Below are 21,760 nucleotides of genomic sequence, written 5' to 3'. Positions count from 1 at the left end.
TCAAGCACATTTAACTATTATATCATAGATGCATTAATTCCTACGTGCATATTTTTCTTACAGCATGACGAACTGGTGCTGTATTAGCCAGTAAAGATGTCATGACAGTTTCTCATGATAATAGAGAAGAGTTTTCACAGATGATGAATGAGCAGTTTCAGGTTTCTTTTATATTATATTTTTATATAGATGTGAAATGCATTCAAGCAAAATGAAACCTGTATGAGGTTTAAAAAAATGCCACTAAAGTATAATTCAATGCATGCTACCTACAGAGACTTAAATTTAACCTGAACTTATGGTATAGAGTCATGAATTTTGACAAAAAGCAGGTATTTTGCCTGGCTTGTCAGATATTATATTTATTATTGAGTTCAACAAGTAGGCTATTCCGGGCTTTTATATGCACATTTGATTTGTAGCTATGCATTTTAACCTTAATACCTTCCTCCCCCACAAATATCTGCACATTATTTAAGAACATACATACCTGAACTTTTCATTCTTATAGTACAGCAATCTTTCTGAATTAATTATAGAGGAGTGAGAGTGATGCTGGCGATCTTCCAGCAATTTGTCCCTCTCAGTGATGTAAAGACCTCTGAGTACATTTGCTACCCTTTGAATTAAAGGAATTGTTCAATATTTACAGACATTTCACATATTCTCTGTAATCATGGAATTGTTTCAGCTGGAAAAGACCTTTAAGATCATTGAGTCCAACCATGAACTAATTTTACCAAAGCTGGTGCTAAACCATATCCCCCAGCACCACATCTCTGCTTCTTTGAAACACCTCCAGGGATGGGGATTAATTTCTCCCTGGGAAGCCTGTTCCAGTCTTTGAGAACCCTTTCAGTCAAGAATTTTCTTCTAATATCCAATCTAAACCTCCCCTGGTGCAACTTGAGGCCATTTCCTCTTGTCATGTCACTTGTTACTAGGGAGAAGACACCAACACCTACCTTGCTCCAACCTCCTTTCAGGGAGTTGTAGAGAGCCAGAAGGTCTCCCCTCAGCCTCCTTTTCACCATGCTTAACAACTCCAGTTCCCTCAGTTGTTCCTCACAAGGCCTGTTCTACAGACTCTTCACCAGCTTCATTGCCCTTCTCTGGAACCCTTAACTGTTTCCTGTAAGGTACTCTCAACAAATGATGAGATTCTGAATAGATTCTACAGAGTACTTGGATAGTTGTGCAGTTTTTCATGTATCTAATCATGTGTTAGAACATTTAATGCTGAATTCACTTGAGTGAGCAAAATGTGGGTTTTTTTGTCCTTGTGTATCACACTCAATTGAACACAGCTGAAATATGCAGTCTTCATGGGGGAAATCATTACAGAACCATGAATCCAGAATAAGGCTTACCCTTCACTGAAATCTTGTTTTGTTGATTCAGTGAGACTTCAGTATGATATAGGGTTTGTTCTGTATGTCTGCACAGGATTAAATCTTACCTTTGTCTAATATTGGCAATAATTCCAGTGCCTTTAGTGGAAAGAGAATGAAGTTTTTCAAGAGAACTGCTTTGAGAATGGGAATTACAGCTTAGTATGCATAAATGAAAATGCCTTCAAGCGCCAACTTAGTACTTACATTGTAGGTGCAATCAGATCAATAAAGATCTGACAGAAAACAACCACAGAAGGTGTATGTTAACTACCTTCACTGGAGTTAAAGTTGTTGGCTTTATTATTCTCTTCATAACAGACATAAAGAACAATTTGTCCTTTTCACTTTGTCGTTTTACCAATGTGAAGTTGGTTTTCACATCTTTCCTGATCCTTCTCCTCAAACTAAACAATCCCATTTCTTTTGCTTTCTCTTCAGATGCACACTGTGCTACACTTTGGCTAGATTAATATTTAGTCTTTTTTTAAAAAAATAAAAATTATTACTTGCCTTTTTGTACTGGTTTGAATTTTCTTTAGAATCATAGAATCATTTTGGTTGGAAAAGACCTTTAGGATCATTCAGTCCAACCATTCTCTAACTCTTCCAAGTTTGGTGCTAAACCATGTCCCTCAGCACCACATTTCTGATTCTTTGAAGCACCTCCAGGGATGGGGATTCAACCACCTCCCTGCAGAGCCTATTCCAGTCTTTGAGAACTCATTTAGTCCAGAAGTTTCCGCTAATGTCCAACCCAAACCTTTCTTGCTGCAATCTGAGGCCATTTCTCTCATTGTATCGCACTCCAAAGTATGTATTCCCCGTTACAAAACCCTCAGTATTTTACCATTTCACATTGATGTGCATTCAGCACTTGGTTTGTTTGAAACTCTTAAATTACAGGAAGAGAAAATATTTGTGACTTTGAAAGCATTGGTACTGTACCTGTCTAGTGACTGACAACTCATGTGAACCTTAGTTGATTTGAAAGCTTCTACTCCAAATTCTTTCAGTTGTGCCACCAGACAAAACCAGTCCACTTAGTAGTATACTAGTTTCCAGTACTCTGATAAATCCATTCACAAGCCAGCATGATGTAGTGCAGGAAACTTGGTATCCAAAGTGCAAGACTGAGTCCAATAATCTGATCACAAATGAAGTCTCATAATCACCTCACACAACATATGAGGCTACTATGGCCTGCTTTTTTTTTCCTTTTTAAAATTTGCTTATGGGTTATATTGCCACAACAACCATCAGACTAAATGGGTGTCTAATTTCCCAGCTACTGCATGTCCTCCATTTATTCAGGTTACTTTTAGAATTTTAAGAGCATAATATTTCAAGAGCAAGATCCTACAGTAAAAGAAAATTCAGACTAAAGTACTAATTATTGGCCATCCGTTACATGTTTTCCTCCTGGCCTATCTGAAATACCAGGCACCAGTAGCTACTGAGTCTGGATAAATGGTATCAAGATACAGAAAATAATTAGGTCTTGCTAAAGAATGAAGACAATTATCACTAATTTTCTGGTTTTCTTAAACTTGGCTACTTCCTCTTAGATAATTTAATTTTGTTCTGATAGACAGGATGAGAGGAAATGGCCCCAAGTTGCACCAGGGGAGAGTGAGGTTGGATATTAGAAAAAACTTCTGCACTGAAAAGGTTTACAAACCTGGAAAAGGCTCCCCAAGGAAGTGTTTGAATCTGCATCCCTGGAGGGGGGTGCAAAGGTGCAGAGATGTGGCGCTGAGGGATATGGCTTAGCACCAGCCTTGATGGTTAGATAACAGTTCGACTCAATGATTGTAAAGATCTTTTCCAACCAAAACAGTTCTATGATTAAAAAAAAAAGTATTTTGCATGTTCTTTCTTCTTTAATGTCAGCTACCCTCCTATGAGCCTTCATTTTTTACCCAAACATTTACTACACATTATCAAATATCCTCTTTGCAGTATGTGAGCTTGCAAGAAAATGCTATTCCCTTAAAGACAATACAGATAGGTAAGAAACCTATCAGAGCCTAGGCATTTTGAGGCATTATCATACGTTGTTAGGCTTCACCAAACAAAGCCATACAATTTTCACATTCTCAGAAAACTATGCACTGCTCTGAAGTATTTTTCTTTTACATTATGCAAATGAAATGCAAACTGCTTTTTGTATTACTGAATTTCCACTTTTACAGAAAATAATAACTTGACTTTGAGGCTTGAAAGCTTTGAAGCAAGACTCAGATTTTTAATGAACATCTTCCGTTTCAAGTAAGTACTGAAATTACATAATAATTTCTTCAAGAGAAAACAATGAAGTATCATACTGTAGTTTTCACTGTGGGTGAAAGGTATCCATCTATTTGTAATATATCCCACAAGCAAATTAAGATGTCCTTTGATGCATTTACGAATAACAGTCAATTAGCCCAAGAAAAAGAAAGGCTATTTCTGTTCTTAAGAAGATAAGGGGGTTAATGATTTATACTAGTATGAACTGCTTCTCCCAAAATTTAATCAGATTGTCAATCGGATTGAAGTAACATGGAACCCACTTAAATGGAGAGTTATTTGCTCAATGTTCATCACTTAACAGAAAGTCAGCCAGAAATGTGGCTATTGTACATTCTTAGCAGCAAATCAAAATATGAATCTCATTGTTCATTTTAAGAAATAGTAAAACACATGGAACGATACCAAAAAAGGAGTTCCTATGCTGCCAAAATGGCCTGAAACATTGTATTAGTTTTCCAATGTGTTCAAAGCAGAAAATGAGATACAATTTAAAAGAAAGCAACAGGAGACAAATGCAACAAATCAAAATTTATTAAGCAAATACTCTCTAGCAAAAGTCCAGAAAACATTTCTAAAATTATGTAAGAAATAAATGAGACAAACATCATTAAAAAAATCAACCCCATTTCAGAAAGAAATCGTTTCTGGCTAGCAAATCTTGATAGGTATGTTTTTCAGAAAATCACACTACTCCATAGCATAACGACTCTGGCAAAAAAAAACTTCATTGCATATAAGTAGAATACTGCAATGTTTAAAATAGTTTGGACTGCTGCATTCTCTGAAATACTAGTAAAAACTCTCACATGGCATAAAATATTTTTATTACAGTAATCATATTGCTCTAAGAAAAATAAAATATATTTTTTAGAACACTTCCTTCTCTTTCTGCTTTGCTGTTATTTTTTTTTCCTCTATTTTTGTTATGAAAAATTTTCCTGCAACACTGTTCCCAGAAAGAGTGGAGAGAACTGTGGAAAGGACAGGGAGAATAAATTGCATTTTGGTCAAAATGATGAACAGTTTTTCCAATTTAATTATTTAGTTGCTCATTGCTCGATATCAAAACTGCAGCTAAATTTATAGTATGCCATGTCCCTTATAAAGATAATGTTAAATACGGAGAAGCATAGAACAACAGCATGTCCAGCACTAACTGGCAGAAGGGTTCACTTTCTACAAAGTTCCTACAAAACCCAAACTCCAACAAACTTGAGCTCCCACTCACAATCCTACTAAAATAAACTACATTGCCCAGGCTGTCAGAGAAGATGAAAATCTCACACAGTCACTGGAGAAGAGGAATACAAAACAGGAAGGAGCATTAACTTGGGAACATGAGTAGCTGATAGGAAGTAAGGCCAGTAGCTGCAAGGCATGGCAGCAGTGGTCCTGTCTGAGCCTTCTCTCAGCTCTTGGTGACTTCTAAGTTACAGCCATTCTCCTACACCCAACTTGCAGTGCACTGTCTCAGCATGGGTGAGTTCCACTGCTGAGAAAGCTGATCACCTTCAGAAAGAAATTATGAATATCAGAAATCTGCCTTTCATTAGTGATTATTGCTCCCCTCCCAACTCGGGGAATTTCCTCCAGCATTTTCGGGGCCTTTCAGTACTCTCCACTAATTTAGGTTACTTACTTCAGATGGTCATTACCACAAGCTGTTCCTTTGGCACTGCCATTCTCCCTTATACTAGCCAATGACTAGCTGATGGTCTGTCACATTCTCTTTCAAAGCTACTCTTTTTAGAGATGAATCTGTGGCCTGTGTAGCCCTCAATGAATATTCACAACAGAGTAACCAAGTAAATAAGACCTTTCCTTTCTTCTTGACTTCTGCGTGATTTCTTCTCCCCAGTAACAAAAACTACAGTTGCTGAAAATGCCTCACGACTTTGTGTACAGTCCCCTTCTCCCTCTATCAGCAAGCAGAAATTATTTCCCCCCTCACTACTCTCTTAATCTTTTGGTAATACAAAAAGTCTTCACTGACATACAAAGAACATCAGGTTCATCTTGTGTCCCTACTTCTCCAGTGGCTGAAAGAAGACTTTGTGTGGCAGCTTCTGGCTAACCGGTATTCCTAGGAAGAGTAGGGTTGCTTTTCTGTCAGTTCACAAGGGAATGTTATAGCTGAGATTTTTGCTTTAAGTCATGAAATACACACAAGAAGACTTAGACAGATATTCAAGCAAAGTAATTTATAGCTGACCTGAAATGCCTAAACAGAAGCACAGGCTAAAGGTATAAGCAATGAAGAAAACGAGTAGTCTCAGGCAGATCAAGCAAAGCATTATGATCTATTTGGCTCTGGAAGTATTTCCCCTTTTCCCTGGACTACATAAATTTGCAGCTCATCAGCTCTGTAAGACATGTAAAAGACATGCACAATAGCAGCAATTCCTGCAGTCTGCCATCCGTACCACGAGATATGTTTGCAGCAGATGGCTGTGTAGTTCTCCAGATAGATGTGAGCTGGGTCTGTGCATAGCAGTTGGAGTGATTATATACTAGGAAGTCCTAAGAAGGCAGAAATCCAAGATGAACTCCATTATTAGGATTTCAAATGCTTAACTTAATTTTTATTTTAATGTACTTGAAGTGTATGCACAGCCTCCAGGCCTGAGATAAGAGTACAGGAAATACTTTAAATTGTTAACTGCCATGACCAAGACTCAAATGATCTATATAGCAGCTTAATACATCTAGACAGCTTTTCCTTCCAGGGTCTTGATAATACTATACCATAACACAAAACTTTCTTCTTTTCAAACTACATTCTCCACATACTACACGAGATCATTCCCAAAGTGTATAGTAGCCCCACATGGGTAGATCCTACCAGACAGATCCTACCAAACTGAACCTGCCTTTGAGATGGATTGTTGTGGTCCACTTATTTCTTAAGAGCGTGAGTTAGTTTAGCTTAAAAAAATCCTTTGTTTCACATATATTTTCTACTAGTGTTATCAGTCAACATTTGTTATGAATTAAAATCAATTAGTCCTTCTTATTTTATGTTTTAATTACTTATACAGGAGAAAGTAAAGGAAAGCTGGAAATGTATTGTACATACATGTATTGCACTGGATCCCGGTGACAGCATAACACAGGCATTTGTTTAGAGATACAGGAACACAAGAGGACTATTTATGTAAATTGCATACTGCATGAACAAAATACTGCATGAACATTTCTATCTCTGGATTTGTTCCCATTAAGTGTTATACAGACTACTCAGATATTGGTTGTTGTAAGACTATGGTGTGTATGATACAATTATAGTTCCGTGACACAACTGGGGAGGGGAAGAATATCTAATGAAAATATCTAGTAGTAACTAGAATTTAGTTTTGGTTTTCCATCAAACTAGTAAGGAGGTGAATGTGACTGTTCTGTTCATAACAACTCAATGAATCATCTCTAGAAATAAATTCAAGGTTATAAATCAAAGCCACAAACTATTTACAAGTAAACACTGTGAAACAAGTCATCATTTAGCTCACATGCCACTGTGTCTATTTCCTGACTGAACTACCAACACTTGCAAACAACAAGGTCACTTGAAGACATTACTTAAGCTTAGTCCTCTGAAAGTACTCTGTAGAGACCGATGTTTTAAAGAAAGAGAGAGTAAAATGAATTGCTTTGCATAAGGCAGTTCGATACATGTTCCTTACAAAGAAACTTGAATGAAATATTGGGTCAAAGCAGTGGTAGCAGTTACTTCCAAGTGCTATTCATCTGTTTGCCAATATCCTTTTCAAGATCAGAATTTTAGACAATTCAGTTTACCCAAGCAAGTTCATGCAACAGTTTCATTTGTCTTTATTTTATAGCACTTTAGCTACAAACATTCATTATGCTCATTATTTGTGCAACAGTGATAATCTGATTGTAATTTAAGAAATAAATGTTTGGGGCCCCTGTCCTCTGCTTAATACAGGCCATTGGATTCATCAAACTAATTACTGCTTGGATCAGAATAATTTACTGCAAGATACCTCTCTTGATCTCAATAATTTCAGTGATGGAAGATACCCTAGAAATGCTGGGGTACAACAAATCAAGATTCTATCTCTAAATTATCATTTCAGTATAAATACATCTTTAGCAAAGTATTCTAGCTATTTGTGAACATGTTGTATACAACTAACAGGCATTTCCCCCTGCCCCCTTCATTTCTATAAATTCTACTTGGAAAAAGTATTTTGACTTTATAGTTTCATTTTAGGTAGATAGGTTCAAACAGGAGTGATAGATAACTTATATAGTTGTTTCAATAAAGATAAAAGCCTTATGCAGCTCTTCTCCTATAAAATATTCAGACATGTCACCTAGATTGTGGTCCACTGCTGCTTTCAACATATCTAACACAGATGTATTTTTCATGGTGTCCCTTATGTGAAATACTATACATAAACAAACTATATGAATAAGAAAGGGAAATACAAGAAGTAGAAAAAAAATCACAAACATTTAAGAAATACAGTTGAAAATTTCTTTTTCAATGTATTTTGGTTTTGTCCCTGGCTGAGTTGCTTTTTCCCTGTGGATCTATCGGTGCATCCTAAAGCATCCTGAAGCATCCTGATTTTTAGAAATTGGGAATGATTATTAATCCTTTAAAGTAGGATAATGTGATAGAGATCAGCCCTGCACGAAAGGACTTGGGGATGGTGGGTGAGAATCTGGACATGAGCCAGAAATGCACACTTTCAGCCCAGGAGGCAAATCACATCCTGGGCTGCATCAAAACAAGTGTGGCCAGCAGGTCATGAGAGGTGATTCTGCCACTCTGCTCTGCTCTGGAGAGACCTCACCTGGGTTACTGTGTCCAGCTCTAGGGACATCAACAGAAGAGAGACATGGACCAGCTGGAGCAGGTCCAGAGAAGGGCCACAAAGATGATCAGATGGCTGGAGCACTTCTCCTGTGAAGAATGAGTGTTGAGGTTGTTCAGCCTGGACAAGAGAAGGCTCCAGGGAGGCCTTCCAGTTCCTGAAGTGGGCCTACCAAAAAGCTGGAAAGGGACCTGTTTACAGGGGAATGTGGCACTAGGACAAGGGGCAATGATTTTAAACTAGAGCAGCATACATTTAGATTGGACATTAGGAAGAAGTTCTTTCCTATCAGTGTGGTGGAAAACTGGAAGAGGTTGCCCATTCCTGGAGGGCCCTATCCCTGGAGACATTCAAGGTCAGGCTTGATGTAGCTCTGAGCAATCTGATCAAGTTAAAGGTGTCCCTGCCTGCTGCAGGGGGGTTGTGCTAGATGACCTTTAAAGGTCCCTTTCAATCCGATACATTCAATGATTCTATAAACAGTTAAAAACTAAAATAGAAAGTGCAAAGCAAAGCACTAGTGGTAGTATATTTGCTTCCTCATCTTTCTTCTTTTTCCTATTAAAACAATCAAGAGTAAAAGTGGGTGGTTTTTCTGTTTCTTCAAAAGCTGAAAACTCCTGTGGAAAGCTTCTGGATGGGTGAAATAGACCTATAAGCCTAAAGTTAGGCCCATTCTTGATTTGTGAGCTTATTATTTTAAACGAATTTGCAACCATAAATGTAATTAGCGGTTTAAAACATTCCATAAATGCTTGGTTTATGCTACAAATGCTTATGTTAACCACAGAAAACGTTTGTCTAGCAACTATATTAGCATTTATAATGGAAGTTAACAGAAATTATTTACAAGCAGTTAGCTCAAAGTTTAAAGAAGCTGGAAATATCAGAAAAAAGCATGTTCAAAACCACATTAGATTAGCAAACCTGGAGATCTCCCTTGAACAAATACTGAATTTAGTATTTAGATAAAACTTTATGAAGTTAGGGCGAGAAGTTGACAAGGACAGTCATAGTATACAGCATGCAACAGGTTTTTACAAGCTTTATTTCATGTAACTAATCTTCTTACAACTCCATAGAAAATCATCTTGGTCTGTTCAGCATGCCGCAATACACGTGAAAAGAAGTTACAGTTGCACTATAACTTCCTATAATGCAAGATACAGGCATTTAAATTCACACTCTCAGTAACTCAATGGCTATCTGCCATGGAAGCAGCACTGCAACATGTCAGCCAGCAGTGCTGGAGCTTCAGAACAACTTAGAAATGACTCTTGAGGCCCTAGTGTTTGAGTGGTTGATGACTTTTGTGGTTTGGGCTGCTAATTGAATCTTGAGGATGTCAGGAAATTACTTTCCTTCCTCTTGGACAAATACACAGGAAACTAACACCCTCTTTAGTCAACTTTCTTTTAAGGTTTTGACTGAAAAGTCATTGGGATGCCTTACATGTGGAATCAGGATCAGTGGCAATGACAGTGGCATACTGTTCCTGGCTAGATCTTTGGCATTGCATAACAGTAATAGATTCATTTCACTTGGTAAATACCAACCGTTATCTAACTCTACCAAGGCTGATGCTAAACCATGTCACTCAGCAACACGTCTGCCTCTTTTAAACACCTCCAGGGATGGGGATTCAGTCACCCTCCCGGGCAAGTCTGTACCAGTCTTTGAGAACCCTTCCAGTGAACGGTCCTCTCCTGGTGCAACTTGAGGCCATTTCCTCTCATCCTATCACTTGATACCCACCTCACTCCAACCTCTTTTCAAGGAGTTTAGAGAGCCAGAAGGTCTCCCCTCAACCTCCAGACTAAACAACCTAAATGCCCTCAGCTGTCCCTTACAAGACCTGTTCTCCAGATCCTTCACTAGCTTCACTGCCCTTCTCTGGCATGCTCTAGCACCTCACTGTCTTTCTTGTATGGAGTGCCCTAAAACTGAACCCAGTACTTAAGATGTGGTCTCAGGAGTGCTGAGTACACAGGGACAATCCCTTCCTTGCTCCTGCTGGTCACATTATTTCTAATACAGGTCAAGATGTTGTTGGCCTTTTTGGCCACCTAGGTGGGGGGGGGCTCATGTACAGCTGGCTATTGATCAGCACCCCCAGGTCTCAGCACTGCAATGTGCAGACTTGGACCCAAGGGAAAAAGATAAGGAAATTACATGGAAACTTGCTTCCTTAAACAGAGAAAGATGCTGAAAGAAACCAGTATACTTTTCATTGGCTTCCAATTTGCTTCTGATGTTGTCGGGGTCATTAGACAACGAGAATTAGAATAGAAGTTCCACAAAATCAGTGAAGTGAGCAAATTACGGGAAGAGGGCTGGCAAATAGACTCTTGCTTTCATCTTTAGGGAAAGACAACACATATGATTATTCTCTTGTCGGATAGCTTGGGAAATCACAAGTTCTTATTCTTAGTACTTTTCTCCATTAATTTCTTTGAAGGTTAAGAAAAAATGTAGTTGTAATATTGAGCACAGTGACAGTGATGGGTAACACAGACCACAAGAAGAGCCACTGAATTTTGTAGAAATAAAAGGAAGCCAAAAAACAAAGTTTGGAAGAGAGATATGATCTCAAAAGAGAATGTTTTTGATTTATTTCATTGATTTTGTAGCAACTGCCTTTAAAAACAACAAACAACAGGACAGAGTTTCTTTCATCCTTTCACACAAAATTTAAGATCTAAAGAAAAAATGTAGGTTTTGCTTTCCAATCTCATCATTTAAAAAAATAAATTGGGACTTAGTTCAAAGATGAAAGGTAGAAACTTCTCTTTTGCTAAACAGCAACATACCTGCTACAAAAGTAAGCAGAAGATCTGCTAGTATTTCATCCCCTGCTTGCCACAACACACACAAATCTGTTTTTACCATATACATTCTTACTATAGTGAGTGTAAACCTACTTTATATCAGTGTTGATCAAGTTCATTCAAATGACTCCCTTACAATCAGGACAAGGACGAAATAGTGAAATTGACTTCAAAGTAAAAAAAAACAACACATTTTTTACATGTGTATTTTTTTCTAAGTATACACACTTCTTTTCTTAACAGCTTCCATCAATTAAAATCATGTAGACTTATTGGAGACCAGCTGTTCTCATTTGTTATGCTTCAGCAGATAGTGACTCTGTGATTAACGGTCCTTGTTTTTCTGCAATCTGCAGTCTCTCCTCTCTTCCTGCTCATGTACTGTTTAATGAGATAATCTCAACACTGACATTACTAGCTCTATTTCTGATTTACTGGAATAATGCCCAGAGTTTATTCTGACACAATGAAAAATATCTTAAATCACTGCATTGGATTCAGTTTGAAGCTGATATGTGGCTGGGCTGGAAAGGGGTGGTGTGGTTTCCAAGAAGCAAATGACTTACTGCAACAGAAAGGATACGCATTCCTCATTGCTTTAATATATGACTGGAAATCTAATGTAGCAGGCCAGATTCTACTCAGCACTGTCCTGTGACAGGACAAGGTGCCACAGGCACAAGCTGGAACACAGGGGGTTTATCATAAATATCAGGAAAAAAATTCTTTCCTTTGAAGAGTACTGGAACATGCTGCCCAGAGAGGTTGTGGAGTATCCACCTATGGAGTCATTCGGAACCCACCTGGATGTGTCCCTGTGTGATTTACTCTAGGTTACTCCTCTGGACCCACTCCAGCAGGTCCATTATGATGATTTCATATGTACGTGTGTGTATGCACACACCCCCACAGGCACACTCATATATATGTGCATTCACATACATGCATATGCATATAGCAAATGTATGTGGTTACTTCATTAGCATTTATAAGTTGATTTCACTTTTTAAGCATTTTAGCTATGCTGTATTTATAGTGACAATATTTAGCCCACTACCAGCTAGAAATAGTGATTTTGGTGTTTCAGAGTTGAAAAAACTCTTCTTTAGAAACCTTCACTTCAGATGCTTCCCACAGCCTCAGATCAAATCCCGAGACTCTTTTATGCATTTGCCAAAATATTTTCTGTAAAACACTTTAAATAAAGCAGTAAGTCAAAGGAATAGTTCAGGGGTGGACTGGGGGAAGTCAAGCAACACGAGGAAAGTAGAAGTGATCAGTTGTAAGTCATCTTCCAGGTTTTTTTTTGTTCTTGTGCTATTAAATACAGCTGTTATCTCCAAGAGTAAGACACATCTAGTGTATCAGCCATTTTCTGTTAACCTCCTTTTAATGCACCAATGTGAGGAAAATATGAACCAATTTGCTATTTATTGACAACCATGAAATAGAAAAAAAACATTTACCGAATTATTCATCACACTTTGTCATGTGTTTTCTTAAATCCTGGATACATGTTTATAAAATGAAGATATACATATAATGTGGTGTCTATCTGCTGGTTTGAGACGTTTCTGAGCACTTATCTGTTAGTACAGCAGTTGGCAGCTGTACTAAGACACATGAAAAATAATGAGGTCATCGGTGACAGCCAACATGGCTTCACTTAGGGCAAATTGTGCCCAACTAATTTGGTGGCCTTCTATGACAGAGCTCCAGCACTGATTGACATGGGAAAAGCAACTGACATCATTTACCTGGACTTGTGCAAGGCATTTGACACTGTTCCACATGACATCCTTGTCTCTAAAATGGAGAGAGATAGATTTGATGGATGAACAGCTCGGTGGATAAGGAACTGGGTAGAAGGTCGCACTCAAAGAGTTGTGGTTAACAGCTCAATGTCCACGTGGAGACCAGTGACAAGGGGAGTTCCTCAAGCATATGTTCTGGGCCCAGTGCTGTTCAACATCTTTGTCAGTGACATGGACAATGGTATCGAGTGCATCCTCAGCAGGTTTGCCATTGACACCAAGCTGTATGGTGTGGTGGACTCACTCGAGGGAAAGGATGCTATCCAAAGGGACCTTGAAAGGCTTGAGAAATGAGCTGGTGCAAACTGCATGAGGTTCCACAAGTCAAGTGCAAGGCCCTGCACCCGGGTCTGGCCAATCCCAGGGACAAATATAAACTGGGAATTGAGTGGGTTGAGAGGAGCCCTGAAGAGAAGGGCTTGGGGGTGTTGATAGATGAAAAGCTGAACGCAAGCAGACAGTGTGCGTGCATGCAGCCCAGAAGCCCAACTGTATCCTGGGATGCATCAGGAGGGGTGTGGTCCAGCAGATAAGAGAGGCGATTCTCCCCCTTTATTCTGCTCTTGTGAGACCCCACCTTGATTACCGAGTCCAGTTCTGGTGTCCCCACCATAAGAGTGACATAGATCTGGTGGGACAAGTCCAGAGCAGGGCCACAAACATGATCCAGGAGCTGGAACACCTCTGCTATGAGGATAGGCTAAGGGAACTGGGATTGTTCAGCCTGGAGAAGACTCCCGGGGGACCGCATAACTGCCTTCCAATACCTGAAGGGAACCTACAGGAAGGCTGGAGAGGGATTTTTCACAAGAGTGTCCACTGATAGAACAAGGGGAAATGGATTTAAATTGAAGGAGAATAGGTTTAGATTGGATCTTAGGAAGAAATTCCTCACTGTGAGGGTGGCAAGACTTGAATGGATTATCCAGAAAGATTGCGGATGCCCCCTTCCTGGAGATGTTCAAGGCCAGGTTTGATGGGGTCTTGAGTAACCTGGTCTAGTTGAGAGGTGTCCCTGCCCATGACAGGGAGGTTGGATTAGATGGTCTCTAAGGGTCTCTTCCAGCCTGATTCTTTCATTCTATATGTTGTGCTAATGTTATTACTGCATATTTTAAAGTCTCGTTATGGAATTAGAACCTTTATGTACAGAGCTGTGTAAAAACATATCTTAAGTATCTTAAATAGCTCTATTTGCCTTCAGAGAAGTTTAGCAAACGGGTTTAAAAGCAGATACCGTGGCATAATGCACTAAAGGAGTTTTTTAATTGAAATGAAACTGGAAAGAACCCTGGTGGATTGAAATTTACTTTGGGGATATACTGTGAAAGTCACCATTAAAAAAAAAAAACAGAACGCAGATTCAAATTCAAAGTTAGATCTGGAAATACATAGAGATATTTTTGGTATTCTAGAATGTAAAATATGACCAGGTCTTCTGTAATTACAAGAGAGTCTATTGGGTCATATACAAAATAGAAAAGAAGCATTGCTAACAACTGGATGGCCTAAATACTCTTGGAAATGGCAGCCAACAGATTTCTCTAGTAAACAGTCAATGAGTCAATAAAAGGTGATGCTATTTTAGAGTAGCACCTATCTTGCTGTAATTTAGGCACAGAAATACCAAACTAGTATTAAGCTAGCCAGCTTAGGTTCTTGTAACATGTTCCTTGCAGTGGCACCAACTAGGATCGCATTTAGAAACCCCACTCAAGAAGGTAAGCATAAAAAAGTTAAACCAAATAGAAATACAGTTAAGCCATGTTGCCATCTATATGACTGTAATGTTACTACTTTCTCAAATATACTTAAAAATAGACATTAATCAAGAGTTTGAAAATTTGTAGTATAAAAAGGAAATGTAGACTTACCAAATGTAGGCTATTGCAGAATATTCCAATTGTAGTAAGTCTAGCATACATCAAAACTAAATACAGCATTTCTAAAAGCCTCCTCTATAAAAATTATCCTTTTAATGTCTCCTTCCTCTGTCATACTGGATATTTGATTGATTCTCAAGTATTAGTTTTACAGCTGATCTTGTAATTTATTGAATTATTTTGGTATTAAACTAATGAAACCTCTTAGGGACACAATATGACAGAGGAAGGACAATCTGCATGAGTAGAATACAAGAAATTGAATGAAATTTAAAATGCAAAGGGCAAGCCCCCAAACTTCAAAGAATGTAAGTTTCCACTTGAGGGTTGGAACTCATGATAAAGAAGTGATAGAAAAAGATAATTTCAATTTCACTTGTCTTGCTTTGCTTCCACTGTTAAAAGCTTGCACTGAAAAGCAGCATATTCCCTGCCAGCTAGATATACATCAGTGAAGAAGTGTAATGGGTGTATCAGTCAATCACAGCAAGACCACAATTACTGATAAGATGAAGCCACATAAAAGGAAGATGTTATTACAGTATGCATCAGTGAACATATTCCTGCAGAGATTACAAAAGAAAATGGTAATGTCAAAGTCCATTGCACAGATGGGACCCTATCTAGAACATGCTTCCATGCCTAATCATCAATTCAGAGAGAACTGATAGGAGAAAAAAGGCCAAAGAAAAGAAAAGTGAATGACATAAATTTATAAAGGTAAACACAGAATCTTGATTTTCATAGTGGAGAGAAAAAACGAACAAAAAAAGATCAACAATGACAATCAACCAACCAAAAAACCAACAAAAAAACCCACCCAGGTTGTGGATGGATATGAATGAACTGTTTAACCTCAAAGGAGAGATAAAATATTTGAACTGTATGATACTGTGAATATCAGAATATCATAATAAATGGGAATTTAAAAGCCATGAAAATAAATATAGTCCTGAAGCTGGATTTGCAAGGATGAAATTAGCATAGAGCAATTTTCCCTAATAGGAGGAGTAATGAACTTAAGCTTGAATAGTTCTATAATAGTGTCACAATCCTGTCTGTGGAGGAATTAGTTATACACACAGCAGTTAACCTGTGCTATGCTGGGCTGAATGTGCAGAGTGGCCTTCAGACTGGTCTTCTGCTGCATGTACCCCTTGGTTTCAGGCTAAATGCAGCCTGTTTTCTGTAACTGGGGAGCTTGGAGAGACAGTTCCCACAGGTGACTACACAATCTGTGTGGCCTTGCCTTTATCTAAGAGTGCAGTCTGAGTGTGACTGTCCTTTCTGTTTGATAGTAGAAATAATGAACACAGTTGCTGTCTTCAAAGAAAATCCTGTAATAGCTTGAATGACCAAAACTGAAAAAGGAATGTAATGTTGTAATTTTATTTATTTATTTATTTATTTAAAATAGAGAAGGTAGTGGTGTGTGGTACATACAAGCACACCATTTGGGTGAGTCTCCCTGGAGAAACTTTGTATCTAGTCTTTTGTTTTTTCGAAATGTCATTTGACAAAATTCATTTTCCTTGCCTGCAGGGCTATGGCACAATTCTATACAGCAAGGGTGCTTTTTATGAGCTTCAGAAATCTTTTCAAGCTCAGTAACTGCATTCGAACAACTTCAATTGGTTATTGAAATCCCTGAGCATCCCTCTTTCCAAAGTGAGAAACACTGGTGCAAGACCATGCCACATATATTTAATTAATTATCTTACACATTTGTGGTCTCTGCTGCCTTCACACTTGGCAGTATACACTTCCTAAGACCAAAAGGTGTGGAAGTGAATGCCAATCAACAGCATGGCTTCTTTTGCTTTCCTCAGTTGTTTTTTCCATCATCAGCCTGAGAAAGTTAAAAATCTTTCCACAAACCATGGTGGGATTGTATGGTAAAATACTGCTTTATATTTGAATTCTGTGATTCTTTGGAATAGCTAACTGTTGCACTATGCTATGTAACCAGAATCTGGCACAGCGTGGCTGTACAACTGCACTGATCCTATTAACTACTTTCATGCTTGATGACAGATCTTTGATTAATTTTAAAGTACGTAAACAGTACAGAGGTTACAGTTATATAATGTTAACCAGGAGGCTTGTTTATGACCATGCAAGCCATCTCAGAAATTCAGTTCCTTGAATAGCCAATGAGACAGATAATCTAAGTTTAGCAACACACAAGTAAACAGACACAGGTACCACTGGGACTGCATAGCCAGTCATCAGTATTCATTCAATTGCCTCTTCTTGTCATTTTGATGAGGTAAACCCTTAACAACAGAAGACACAAAATCTTGCAAGACACAAAGATACATCTACTTTCAGAAAACAATACAGACCAAAACACAAAAGAAAAAACATCAGATCAAAAAATACCTATTTTTCCTCTTGGCTTTCAAGCACTGCTGTAATACTCTCAGTCATCTTGTTCAAATACTGCAAAATTTTTGCTGAAGAAGTCAAGTTTCTAATTAACAGTGAGTTACAGCTGAGAATTGCTCTAAAAGTCACCCACTTAAGGCCCCTCTTCCTCTATGCCAGCATACAATTAACACTGAATTCAGTGTTACAGATCACACAACTTCTCCCGCGCCCCTTTGTAGGATAGGAAGGAGAAATTTGGAGTAAATTGTTGTATATTTAAAGTTATACTTGCTAAAGTCTGCTCTGACTATATTAAACAACAACAACAAAAAAAAAAACCCTCTAATAGTTTTCAGTGGTTTAGCTTAATCCTAATGTTCTTGAAGCAGATTGAGACAGTGTCCAGTTCCAGCTATTTGTTTTGCCTGAAATGTCTACTCAAGATGAATCTGGCATCACCCATACCAAAAAGAAAAAAAGCAAGAACTAACATACGGAACATCACCATAAAGTTACCCTTAAAAAGGACTGAAAAGATTCTTATGGAGTGTTTCCAGAGGTTAAGAAGTTTTACATGTCCATCCTATTTGTAAACAGAATAGCAAACCACTGTATTATCAACCATATGCTGTTGTCAAACATTTCTTGAGTAACCATGTTATGATTCCAGCTCTTGGTATGGGGCTCAGCAAAGGAACATTGCTTACATTGATATTTTCTCAAAAGTTCTCAGTGCATTGTGTTACTTTTCAGCTAGAGCAATAGAAATTTAAGATCATAGAATCATAGAATGGTTTGGATTGGAAGGGACCATAACAATCATTTAGTTACAACTCCCCATGCCATGGGCAGGGACATCTGCCATGTTGCTAGAGGCCCCATTGTGCTGGTTTGAGGCCAGCCAGAACATCTCTTGCCCTGAAAGGGACAAAAGAATGAGACTCACACAAACGGATTGGAGAGTGATGGAAAGTTTAAATGGAAAAGCAATTGGTGAAAATACAGAAAAACTACACAGCATAGTGGCAAAGAACATCCTAAAGCATACAGAGTCCCTTACATAGTACCCAGAGGCTTCCCAATCCTTCCCTTCTCCCACCTGAGGGTCTACCCAAACCCTCAGGGCTCTTTCCTCCCCCTCCCGCTGCTATGCAAGTCTCAGGCTGGCCAGGTCTGAGACTGCGCCCCCCCCTCCATTCTCCCCCGGCATTACCCGATAAGAGAGGACATCTCCCATGGGAGCAGAGAGGGAGGAAAAGAGGAAGAGAATGACTCTGCAGATGGCTTTATAGGGCGCAGGATTTCTGGGTAGAAATATGCCGTTTCCTGTGTCCACCCCTATTGGGTGGGCACCCAGGACACCAGAGGTGTATCTCATGCAGCAGTGGCGGGGGGCACCCAGCCTAAACTGCCACACCCATCCAGCCTGATTTTAAGCACTTCCAGGGTTGGAGCCTCCACAATGTTGCTGGGCATCCAGTTATGGTGCCTCACTACCCTCATGGTGAAGAACTTCTTTTGCACGTCTCATGTAATGTATATGATACTGGGCAAAAACATATAATTTGCAAAAAATCTTAGAGCATTACATCATAGAACAGAAATGCCAGTTTGCCATTAGGGCTCATTCTTCAGTGTTCTACACTTGCTCCAAAGCGACACTTAGTGAAGGAGCAGTGAATTATCAGAGACAAGTTAATACTGCTAATGATGCACCAGAATTAGCTTAACAATAGGTCCGAAGAATAAAAAAAAAGTAATAAAAATCTGATGTTGAAGACTATGACATAACGGCTACAAAAGTGCATTTTGTTAGTGAACTATTATTCATAAAACATTCAATATCTTAATCCTGAATGCAACATGGTAAATGAAAGATAACCAGTGTGCCGCATGCAAGAGTTCTTTGCTCTTTATATCTACGTTGTCACCAACATCTGAAGAACAAACATGGGTTTTACTTTGGTAGGAGGGAGAGGGGAAGTATACACTTGGGGAAATTTGACTTATGTAGTTACATAAACATATACAGAAACACTGCTAAGAGCAGCTTTTAGTCTGTTATCCTCCAATCTTAAATGTCAAGAAACAGAAGCAAATGGCAAACTGCTCAACAATATGATGATTGGTGCACTGATTAGCACCCAAAGTCAGTCATTCATTTAAGGGAACCTAACAGCTCTATGGTTCATATATCAAATATTTTTAAAACTCAGAGTAAACTAATTCTACATGAAAGCTAACTAATTGGAGTCAATTAATCAAGATTTTGGACTTATACAATTATCTTCCTCGTCTCAAGCAGATAAAATCTAGAATTTTCACTAGAAGTGCATTGTGTTGCATTACTTCATCAGTAAATCTGGAAATGTACAGAAAAAAAATATCTGAAACAAACTGTATCAAGGAGAGAAATACACTGCATGGATAAAATTACAATTTTATGAGATCCTCAAGAGAGAGACATGAAAATAGGAAAATCTGAAGCAGCCACATGCTCCATTTTCACAGGTAAAATACATCTGACTAATTTTGTGTTTGAATCTGTAAAAGCTATTTGAAACTAAAATTAAATTAAATTACAAATGCTGTTCTTGTAAGAATGAGACTGACTTTCCAAACACTTCCCTGCATGGCCCCTTTCAATACCTTAGTGGTTTCTCAAAACATGCATCAGTATTTTAAAGACTATTTTCTGTCAACAAGCATTTCTCCCCATTTAAGAAAATGAAACCCAGCTCATTCATTGGGTCACTAACTTAAAATAAGATAAAAGAATCTTTCTCTCCAGTATGAATCTTGACTCCCCTAAACCTCCCCTGTAAGAGGAGAGTTGGAAAATAAATTTTTTTAACTGTCCCAACCGTTAAGATGACATTCACTTTTGGAAGACAGAGTTTGGAATTTCCTGAAGAAAATAAATTTTGATTTTATTGCTTTATCAGTGTCCCAAACTCCCCTTATAGCCATTTTTGTCATAAATGGCTTAAGGCAACCATTATTTGCTGTTTTTCTGAGCATCACATAATTCATAACTTCTGTACTCTAACGCAAAAAATATATTCAGGAGAAAAAAAATGAAGGCACTCTTTTGGACTTAACTGCTGGGTCTATACACAGAGAAATGTTCCACATTAATAAGAGGGTTAATTAGGATTTTAGGGTTGGGTTGGGTTTTGGGTTTTTTTTGTGTGTGGGGGGGTTGTTTGTTTTGCTTGTGTGTTTGGTTTTTTGCTACTTACCCAGAGGCTTCTGTTGATTTTTACATACTAAATGTGTAATCAAGCTTAGAAAATTGTAAGTTAGATGAATTGAAATTAATTTATAAGAAAAGACAGAAAAAAATTAGAGATTTTATTATGGAGACAAGTGCTTGAATACAACCCCCCCCACCCCCCCCCCAAATAAGCCAGTGCTACAGAACCTTGAGAAGAAAAGAACTGCCTACGCAGTTAATTCTTCATACTTACTGAAAACTATTTTTTAAATTGAAAACTGGACTTATTTCTTTGAAAATATTATATAGCAGTGTAACAGGATATTTGCCTCACAGCCTTTGATGTGATAATAAAAAATATTTAAATGGCAGTGTTTGTACCCATTGCTTAAAATATGCATAAAAGAATTAACAGTTTGGGGGATTTTTTTTTTACTCACAACTTGCTAGGACTGATAAATGCTAGCAATGCATTTATTGCAAATATCTACATCCTCAGATCCTTCTTAAACCTCAGTTCAAAAAAGCCATTTTATACACTTGTTTTTTTACACAAAGATTTCCAGTATTCCAAATAAATTGCTTTCGAATATTTTGCCCAATGTTTTTGGCTGTCAGAAGCAAAAGAACATTCAGGTAGATGTGATGAGAAATGTTTTACTCTTAGCAAAGTCCCAATGTGTGTGAGTTTGTTTTATCAAGAAGTTCTGGTAACACTTTGACCAAGAGGCTATCATGCTCCTGCCTCTGAAGAGAAATGGCAGGCAAAAAGATGAACAGATGCCTCATTCTTCTAAGTATTGATTCCTAAGGTTGTAGAGAAGGTTACTAGCTGGGATAGCTAGATCAAGATGTACCTGAATGATTTCCACAATATTTATTTTTATCAATGACAAATTGTGGATAATATATCTACCTGATGAGAATACCAAGATCCAGATATTCAACATACCTGAAATAATGACTTACCATCCAGAAGCAGCTATCAAATGTGCATATAACTTTTCTTTTTTGTATCTCCTTGTGCAGACCCAAAATGCTTTATATACATCTGCTACAGGTTATAAACTCTTTGGAATTAGGATGTATATTTTCTAAATTATTACATAGTACTTCCC

The 21,760-nt window shown here is 38.1% G+C and overlaps 1 protein-coding gene across 2 annotated transcripts in view; it reads right to left on the bottom strand.

Annotated features, from left to right (window-relative positions):
* Positions 1-21,760, bottom strand: part of STXBP5L (syntaxin binding protein 5L) — a 211,833-nt gene that overhangs the window by 108,198 nt on the left and 81,875 nt on the right. The gene's annotated exons all lie outside the window — the stretch shown is intronic.

The sequence above is a fragment of the Indicator indicator genome, chromosome 1 (assembly GCF_027791375.1).
Source record: "Indicator indicator isolate 239-I01 chromosome 1, UM_Iind_1.1, whole genome shotgun sequence".
NCBI lineage: Eukaryota > Metazoa > Chordata > Aves > Piciformes > Indicatoridae > Indicator > Indicator indicator.
Note: the sequence above shows the minus strand (reverse complement) of the source record. Positions and strands in the feature narration are given on the sequence as shown.